This window comes from Lathyrus oleraceus, chromosome 5 (genome assembly GCF_024323335.1).
Source record: "Lathyrus oleraceus cultivar Zhongwan6 chromosome 5, CAAS_Psat_ZW6_1.0, whole genome shotgun sequence".
Taxonomy (NCBI): Eukaryota; Viridiplantae; Streptophyta; class Magnoliopsida; order Fabales; family Fabaceae; genus Lathyrus; species Lathyrus oleraceus.
The window spans coordinates 566229049-566239402 of NC_066583.1; the positions used below are offsets into that span (position 1 = coordinate 566229049).

General features: G+C 41.8%; 1 pseudogene; it reads left to right on the forward strand.

Annotated features, from left to right (window-relative positions):
• Nucleotides 1-2392: 2392 nt before the first annotated feature.
• On the forward strand, nt 2393-2492 carry LOC127089321 (uncharacterized; annotated as a pseudogene).
• Nucleotides 2493-10354: the final 7862 nt, after the last annotated feature.

Consider the following 10354-nt stretch of genomic DNA (forward strand, 5'->3'; position numbering starts at 1 on the left):
GGTCATCAGGGTGAATTGGTATTTGAAAGAAGCCTGAATAACCGTCTAGATAACAGAAATGTGAGTGTTTTGCTAATCGTTCTAACATTTGGTCAATGAATGGTAAAGGGAAATGATCTTTTCGGGTTGCTTTGTTTAGTTTCCTATAGTCAATGCACATTCTCCATCCCGATTCGATTCGTTTAGTTATAGTTTCCCCTTTTTCGTTTTCAATAACGGTTATGCCTCCTTTCTTTGGTACAACGTGTACAGGACTAACCCATTTGCTATCAGATATAGGATATATAATACCTGCTTCCAATAACTTGGTTATTTCCTTCTTTACTACCTCACTCAGGATCGGATTTAGTCTTCTCTGGTGTTCCCTAGAGGTTTTACAGTCTTCTTCTAACATGATGCGGTGCATACAAATAGAAGGGCTTATTCCTTTAAGATCGGTGATGTGGTATCCTAGTGCGGTGGGGTACTTCCTTAAGATATGTAGGAGTTTTTCTGTTTCGAGTCTTCCTAGATCTGCATTAACTATCACAGGTCGTTCAAGTTCTAAGTCTAGGAATTCATATCTCAGATTTTTGGGAAGTGTTTTCAGGTCAGGGGTTGGTTTGTTAAGACATTGCATAGGGTTCGGTGTTATTGCTAAACATTGGTTAGATTTGTCTTCTAAAAGATAGTCTGATGATTTGTCTTCTCCTAACTCTGCTTCTTTTATGCATTCATCGATGATATCCATGAAGTAACATGTATCTTCTATTGCAGGTGCTTTCAAGAATTTGGAAAGAATGAACTCAATTTTCTCTTCACCTACTTCGAAGGTGAGTCGTCCTCGTTTTACGTCTATGATTGCACCGGCAGTTGCTAAGAACGGTCTTCCTAGTATAATAGGTGTAATATCATCTTCTCTAATGTCCATAATTGTAAAATCAGTGGGAATGTAAAACTGACCTATGCGTACGGGAACGTTTTCAAGGATTCCTACAGGATATTTAATGGAACGATCTGCTAGTTGCACAGACATTTTGGTTGGTCTTAATTCTCCCATTTCCAGTTTCTTACATATGGATAAAGGCATAACGCTAATTCCGGCTCCTAAATCGCATAAGGCTTTGTCGATGACAAATTTTCCTATGTGACAGGGTATAGAGAAACTACCCGGATCCTTGAGTTTAGGGGGCATGTTTTGGATTATAGCGCTACATTCGGCAGGGAGTGTAACGGTTTCGCTATCCTCGAGTTTCCTCTTATTAGAAAGGATTTCTTTTAAGAATTTAGCATATGAGGGCATCTGCGTAATAGCTTCGGTGAACGGAATTGTAACGTTTAATTGTTTAAGGAGATCAACAAATTTTCTAAATTGGCCCGCATCTTTGGTTTTAACAAGCCTTTGAGGGTAAGGTATAGGTGGTTTGTAAGGTGGTGGAGGTACATAAGGTTCCTTCTTTTCTAGGGTTTCCTTATTACTCTCTTCCTTTTCCTTAGGTTCACTTTCCTCAGTTGATTTCTTAGGGTTTTGGTTTTCTATCCTTGGATCAGACGGTCCTTCCACTTCCGTTCCACTTCTTAATATAATTGCATGAGCTTGGCTTCTCGGATTAGGTTGGGGATGTCCAGGGAATGTACCAGTTGGGGCAGCAGTAGGTGCTTGTTGTTGGGCTACTTGTGATATTTGTGTTTCCAGCATTTTGTTATGGGTAGCCAAGGCATCTACTTTGCTTGCTAGTTGTTTAAGTTGTTCGCCAGTGTGTATGTTCTGGTTTAAGAAATCTTTATTGGTTTGTTGTTGGGAAGCTATAAAGTTTTCCATCATGATTTCCAAGTTGGATTTCCTAGGGGTGTTATTGTTAGGCATGGATGGATTCGGTTTCTGATATCCCGGAGGTATAGATGGGGCTTGATTTGGAGACTGTCCAGGTGCGTACAAAGCATTATTGCTCTTATATGAAAAGTTTGGATGGTTCTTCCAATTTGGGTTATAGGTGTTCGAATAGGGGCTTCCTTGAGCGTAGTTCACTTGCTCTGCTTGGATTCCAGTCAAGAGTTGACATTCCGCAGGAGTGTGACCTTGGATTCCACAGACCTCGCAATTCTGAGTTATAGCAACCACGGCGGCTGGGGTGATACGTTTAAACTTTCAATTTTCTGGACCAAAGCATCCACTTTTGCATTAACGTGATCAAGGTTACTTATCTCGTACATGCCAGTTTTCGTTTGAGGTTTTTCCACCGTTGTTCGTTCGGTTCCCCACTGATAGTGGTTTTGGGCCATGCTCTCGATAAGCTGGTAGGCATCAGCATAAGGTTTGTTCATTAGTGCACCACCTGCAGCGGCGTCTATTGTTAACCTTGTGTTGTATAAGAGACCATTATAAAATGTATGAATTACTAACCAGTCTTCCAAACCATGGTGTGGGCAAAGTCTCATCATGTCTTTGTATCTTTCCCATGCTTCGAAAAGAGACTCGTTGTCTTTCTGTTTAAATCCGTTTATCTGGGCTCTTAACATAGCTGTTTTGCTTGGCGGAAAGTATCGGGCAAGAAAAACTTTCTTCAACTCGTTCCATGTGGTGACTGAGTTGGAAGGGAGAGATTGAAGCCATCTTCTAGCGCTATCTCTTAATGAGAAAGGAAAAAGACGAAGTCGAATTGCCTCTGAAGTGACACCATTAGCTTTAACAGTATCGGCGTATTGGACAAATACGGATAAATGTAGGTTTGGATCCTCGGTAAGATTTCCAGAGAATTGGTTCTGTTGCACAGCCTACAACAGCGAAGGTTTAAGTTCGAAGTTGTTTGCTTCGATTGCGGGCGGAGCAATACTTGAATGCGGCTCATCTTGCGATGGAGCGGCGTAATCTCTAAGAGCACGAGCTGGTTCTGCCATCTCGGGTGAAAGAAGAAGATCTTTGAGGTCAGGAAATTCGATAGGAGGGAGATTGTTTTCAGCACGGTATTCCCGAATTCGTCGTAAGACTCGGAGATACAGTTCGATATCGTTGATTCGTAAATAGAGTGGTTCGCCTTATGAGCCTTGATAGTGCAAACATCCGATCCTTCAACGATCTTGGCGAAGCCTTCGTCAAGCAGTACAAGTATAATGTTGATATGGCGCCTAACCCTGATTAACTCAGGGCCATGTCTCAGAAGGATAAAGAGACATTTAAGGAGTATGCCCAGAGGTGGCGAGAGTTAGCAGCTCAGATTACTCCTCTGCTGGAAGAGAAAGAAATGACTAAGATCTTTTTGAAGACTCTTAGCTCATTCTATTATGAGCGGATGGTTGCAAGTGCTCCCTCTGATTTCACCGAGATGGTGAACATGGGGATGCGTCTGGAGGAAGGTGTCCGTGAAGGACGATTGGCAAAAGATGAGAGCTCTTCTAAACGGTATGGGGCGTTTAAGAAGAAAGATGGAGAGGCACATGCTGTGCAATCCCATGCTAAACCAAGAAGACCCTCTGTTAAGAGGAAGCCAGTGCGTCATCAGCACCAGGTGGCTCATATAGCACCTGTTTTCAGAGATAGTGCTCAGTATCAGCAGCCTAATCAGCATCAGCATCAGCAACAGCCTCAGTATCAACAGCAATATCGTCCACAGCAACAGGCTTACCAGCCTCGTGGCAGTACTAGTAATCAGGCCAATTTGAATTATGATAGGAAGAAGATCAGTTTCGATCCCTGATCGCTCGACTGTGTGAGTCGAGAATGGGATACAAACTGCAAGTGCACAGTTCTATCGCGTAGTTTTAAAAGATATCGATCCCACAGGGACTTATGAATCGATATACCGTTATCTAAGGTTACTACGTAAAGCTAAGGTGAGAAATGTTTGATTGTTTGGGGAAAAACTAAAGGCTAAACTAAGATCTAGCTTAAATATTAATAAAACGGATATCGGTATGTATTTCGTCAAAACTAGGGAATCAAGTCTTTGTCGGTTTCTTGGTTTTAAAATAAATCGTTTCGGTTAACTTTATTGGTTAAAGGTTTTATCTCAAACTCTCGCTCTGTTGAATAAACCATGATTTTATATTAATGTAGCTGTCACTTATAATTAAGTCAAAAACCACTTTTTGAAAGCAATAAAGTTGCAGAAACTCTTCTTAAGAAAATACTGACCGTTTTAAACACCCTTATCTCAAACTCTCGCTCTGTTGACTTAGGTTATATAATTAAATCCAAATGCTTAACTCTCGTCCTCACATTCAATCTTTAAAATACTTTTTGGAAAAGGTCAGAATTTAATTAACTCTAAAACTTGCTCTCGCCCTGATCTAGAATTAATGCCTAACTTACACTGTCCAGTTAAAACCTCAAACTCTCGCTCTATTGATTTTAACTTCTTTATGTCCTTTACTTTTGTAAAAAATCTTGTTATTAAACCTGTAAGTTGAGACCGTAAAAAGATTGATTTTAATTTTAAGTTTAAATAGACCGACTCAGTCTTGATCCCTTATTCTGCTTACTTTACATACCGATATCTAGGCGAATTAGCTAGACATGCTAAACGAACCAGAATACATATCATGCATAAACAGACTCATTCTAGGCAGATAATATAAATAAATAATAAAACAAAACATTAAATAATGATTAAAGAACCTGAATGCGTAATACAATATTCTTGAACACTCCACCACAAGCCGGTAGGATTTGTTCTTGGATTCTTCAATTAAACAATAAATTAAACCAAGGAAATAAAACTAGAATCTAACGTAAGGTTAGATCCGATAAAAAGTTACACAATAGCTTCCGGTGTAGAAACTATTATGCGAAAAATATCTAAATGCTAAAAAGGGAAAGGTAAATTGCAAGGGAAAAAAAACGTAGAACTTGCAAAAGAAATAAATAAATAAACAATGTTAAGTTGCTGGAAAAGAAAATTGCAGAGGCTAAAAAGAAAGAAAATTGGAAAAGCTTCGGCAGTGTGAGCGTGGAAAAACCGAGGAACCCTTTTAGGTCTTTGAAGTAGCTATTTATATTGGTGTTGGTAACTGCTTTTCGTTTCCCAAGGGTCTTCAACGTGGCTAAATGCATGGCGTGGATATAGGACACAAACTCCTCAACGTCTCTTCAAGTCTTCTGCGGGCGTTACTTGCGCCAAAAAGATAGTGGAATGGTGTGACGCTCGTCACACCATGTGTAATGCCCGTCACAAGGCTGCTTTGCGTGACGCTCGTCACGCACCTTGTGACGTCCGTCACAGGTAGTGCCTTTATGTTTTGCGCTTTGGGCTGGGCTTTGGCATTTGGTTCTTTTTCTCTCCTTTTTGCACCTCCTTTTCTTCCATTTTCACTTGGTCTTCAAAATAGACTACCTGAGACAAATAGGAAGAAAATACCACGTAATATCTCATAAAATGCAGTAAACCGAAATAAATAGTCATAGAATTTAATGGAATTAAGTCCTAAAATATGATATAATTTCGTGTTATCAATCCCATTCCTATGTCATATGCTGAACTATATCCTTCCTTGTTGGAGAGGAAACTGGTTACTCCCAGGGATCCTCCGGCTGTGCCTGCTAACCCGCAGTGGTGGTACAAGCCAGATCAACATTGTGTTTATCGTTCCGGTGCTCCGGGTCACAACATTGAAAACTGCTATCCATTGAAGACTAAGGTTCAAGACCTTATGCGGTGCGGCATCCTGAGCTTCGAGGACTCAGGCCCCAATGTTACAAAGAACCCATTGCCCGAGCATGGGAAATCAGTGAACATGGTCCAGGGGTGCCCTGGGAAGTATAAAGTCAAATATATGAGTCATATTCGACAATCATTGGTCGAGTTGCATCGTTTGCTGTGTCAGTACAGCCATATGGAGCATGACCATGACAAATGCCGTATTTGCTCTGTCAATAGATTTGGTTATCGCCAAGTGCGAAGAGAGCTTCAAGAGCTGTTGGATGAAGGTACCATAGAGATTCTTCAGAACAGGAATGTTGACGAAGACGAACCAGAGGTCAATGTTATTTCTCCTGTGTTCAAGTTGCCTGAGCCTGTTGTCATCCGTTACGATGGTAGCAAGCCGAAGGTCTCTCCTTCTCTAGTGATCAAGCCTGCAGGCCCTGTGCCTTATTCTTCAGATAAAGCTATTCCCTTCCGGTATAATCCCGTTGCTGTGGAAGATGGGAAAGAAGTGTCGTTGCCTTCAACCTCCGTGGTTAATATTGATGATGTGAGCGGGTTGACCCGTAGTGGTCGTGTGTTTTCTGCACCCCCGAAGCCTCATGTTGCTTCTGATTCGGCTGAGCGTCCAGTTGGTACTGCAGTGAATGTTCAGAACCCGACACTTGTTGTTGCCAAACCCTCCTCTGTACAAAAGACTCCTGTTTCTTCTGTTGGCCCGAGTGGCATTGTGAATGAAGAATGTGATGAGATGCTGAAGCTCATCAAGAAGAGTGAGTACAACGTTGTAGACCAGCTTCTACAAACGCCGTCATAAATCTCCTTTTTATCTTTACTTCTGAATTCAGAACCCCATAGGGAGGCTCTGCAGAAAGTATTGGACCTGGCTTATGTTGATCATGATGTCACGATAGAACAGTTTGATAGCATAGTTGCAAATATCACTGCTTGCAACACTTTGAGTTTCTGTGACGCTGATCTCCCTGAGGAGGGAAGAGACCACAACATGGCTCTACATATTTCTATGAATTGCAAGAATGATGCTATGTCCAACGTGCTGGTGGACACTGGGTCATCTCTGAATGTATTGCCAAAGACCACTCTTTCGAGATTGTCATATCAGGGGCCTCCCATGAGGCAGAGTGGTGTTGTTGTGAAGGCTTTTGATGGGTCGCGTAAGACTGTGATTGGGGAAGTTGATCTCCCAATCAGGATTGGACCAAGTGATTTCCAAGTTACCTTCCAGGTTATGGATATCCACCCATCTTATAGCTGTCTCCTTGGTAGACCATGGATTCACGAGGTTGGCGCCGTGACATCCACCATACACCAGAAGCTGAAATTCGTTAAGAATAAGAAACTGGTTGTGGTAGGGGGAGAAAAGGCTCTCCTGGTTAGCCACTTGTCTTCTTTCTCGTATATTGATGATGAGGATGAAGTTGGAATGCCTTTCCAAGCTTTATCTATTGCTGAGCCAATTGAGAAGAGGTCTCCTTCATTTGCTTCCTACCGTGATGCGAAACTGGCCATTGAATGTGGTGTAGTTGTTGGTTTAGGGAAGATGATTGAGATTGAAAACAATAAATCCCGGGCTGGCATTGGCTATTGTTCTGGGGCATTCAACGAGTGTGGTTTGTTCAAGAGTGGAGGTTTCATCCATGTTGATCAGACTGAAGAAGCTGCTGCTATCTTGGAAGAGGATGCAGAGGATTTGAGCAACTTCATCATACCTGGTGGTGTCTGCCACAATTGGGTCGCTGTAGATGTTCCTACAGTTATTCATAGATCAGAGTAATGGTTCACTTTGTTCAAAACCCTTCTCCCATGCCAAAAGGAGAAGTGATGACATTGTTGGCAGCATTTATACAATGATATTTCATTCAATTAATGCATTGCTAAACATTTGTTTTTCCATTTGTCTTCACTTTTTGCTTTTGCATGAAATCAGTGATCACAAAAAACCCTAAAAAATAAGAATAAAAGCAATCATTTTTCATCTGCATAATGATTTGCTTGCTTAAATTCTAAAGTTTTTATTAACCAAAATCATTATGCAGGTTGATTCTAAAACCCATTGAACATAATGATCCAACGCCATCTCCCAATTTTGAATTCCCTGTATTCGAGGCAGAGGAAGATGATGTTGAAGAGATTCCTGATGAGATTACCCGTCTCCTTGAGCATGAGAAGAAGATCATTCAGCCGCATCTCGAAGATCTGGAAACAGTCAACTTGGGGTCTGAGGATTGTGTCCGTATGGTGAAGATTGGGGCGCTCCTTGAAGAGTCTGTTAAGAAGGGGTTGATCAGTTTGCTACGAGAATATTCCGATATCTTTGCCTGGTCGTATGAAGACATGTCGGGTCTAGATACAGATATTGTGCAACATTTCCTGCCTTTGAAGCCTGAGTGCGTGCCTGTGAAGCAGAAGCTCAGAAGAACTCATCCAGATATGGCAGTGAAGATCAAAGAGGAAGTTCAGAAGCAAATTGATGCGGGGTTTCTGGTGACTTCTACATATCCTCAATGGGTGGCCAATATTGTGCTTGTGCCTAAGAAAGACGGAAAAGTCCGTATGTGTGTTGATTACAGAGATTTGAACAAGGCTAGTCCTAAAGATGATTTTCCTCTACCACACATTGATATGTTGGTAGACAATAAAGCTAAATTCAAAGTCTTTTCCTTTATGGACGGATTTTCCGGATATAATCAAATCAAGATGGCACCCGAAGATATGGAGAAGACGACATTCATCACACCTTGGGGAACATTCTGTTATGCCCTTCGGTCTGAAGAACGCCGGAGCCACGTATCAACGAGCTATGACTACCTTATTTCATGATATGATGCACAAGGAGATAGAGGTCTATGTTGATGATATGATTGCTAAGTCCCAAATGGAAGTTGAACATGTTGAGCATTTGTTGAAGCTTTTTCAGCGTCTGAGGAAGTTCAGACTTCGCCTGAATCCGAACAAATGTACATTTGGAGTTCGTTCTGGCAAGTTGTTGGGTTTCGTTGTCAGCGAGAGAGGTATTGAGGTTGATCCTACCAAGGTCAAAGCAATACAAGAGATGCCTGCACCCAAAACTGAGAAGCAAGTCTGAGGTTTTCTTGGCCGCTTGAACTATATTTCCAGATTTATATCCCACATGACTGCCACATGTGCGCCGATATTCAAGCTCCTCCGGAAAGATCAGTCTCATGATTGGACCGAGGATTGCCAGAAAGCTTTCGACAGTATTAAAGAGCATCTGTCTGAACCTCCGATTTTGTCTCCGCCTGTAGAAGGAAGGCCTCTGATCATGTATTTGACCGTTCTTGAAGACTCGATGGGTTGTGTACTCGGTCAACAAGATGAATCAGGGAAGAAAGAATCTGATATCTACTACCTCAGTAAGAAGTTTACTGATTGTGAGTCTCGGTACTCTATGCTTGAGAAGACGTGTTGTGCTTTGGCTTGGGCTGCTAAGCGTTTGCGCCAGTACATGATAAATCATACAACTTGGTTGATATCCAGAATGGATCCAATCAAGTATATCTTCGAGAAGCCTGCTTTAACTGGGAGGATTGCCCGTTGGCAGATGTTGTTGTCTGAGTATGATATCGAGTATCGAGCTCAGAAAGATATCAAAGGTAGTATCTTGGCTGACCATTTAGCGCACCAGCCGATTGAAGATCACCAGTCAACTCAGTACGACTTCCCAGATGAGGAGATTCTGTATTTGAAAATGAAAGATTGTGATGAGCCTACACTCGATGAAGGTCCAGAACCTGGTTCCAGATGGACGATAGTGTTTGATGGCGCTGTGAATCAGTATGGAAATGGAATTGGGGCAGTAATCATTACTCCTCATGGCACGCATATTCCGGGCTAACTTTCAAATGCACGAATAATATGGCTGAGTATGAGGCCTGTATTATGGGATTGGAAGAATGCATTGATTTGAGAATCAAGCATCTTGATGTGTATGGTGATTCGGCCCTGGTTGTCAATCAGATCAAGGGTGAATGGGAGACGAATCAGCCTGGTCTCATTCCGTACAGAGATTATGCGAGAAGGATTTCAACGTTCTTTACAGAAGTTGACTTTCATCATATTCCTCGAGAAGATAATCGAATGGCAGATGCTCTTGCTACGCTTGCTTCCATGATTGTAGTCAAGTATTGGAATGAAGTCCCTAATATTGTCGTGATGCGCTTGGATAGACCAGCTCACGTAGTTGCAGTTGAAGAAGTGAATGATGACAAGCCTTGGTATTTTGATATTAAGAATTTCCTCCAGAACCAGGTCTACCCGCCTGGGGCATCTGTGAAAGATAGGAAAACTTTGAGAAGGTTGTCAGGCAGTTTCTACCTCAGTGGTGAAGTGCTGTATAAGAGAAATTTTGTCATGGTTTTGCTCAGATGCATGGATAGACACGAAGCAAACCTGTTGATGACTGAGGTCCATGAGGGTTCATTTGGTACTCATTCCAATGGACATGCCATGGCTAGAAAGATGTTGAGAGCAGGCTACTATTGGCTGACAATGGAGTCTGACTGCTGTAAATATGTGAAGAAATGCCACAAGTGTCAGATTTATGCAGATAAGATTCATATTCCTCTAACACTTCTGAATGTGATTTCATCACCATGGCCTTTCTCTATGTGGGGAATTGACATGATCGGCATGATTGAGCCGAAAGCGTCCAACAGACACAGGTTTATTCTCGTAGCAATTGATTACTTCACCAA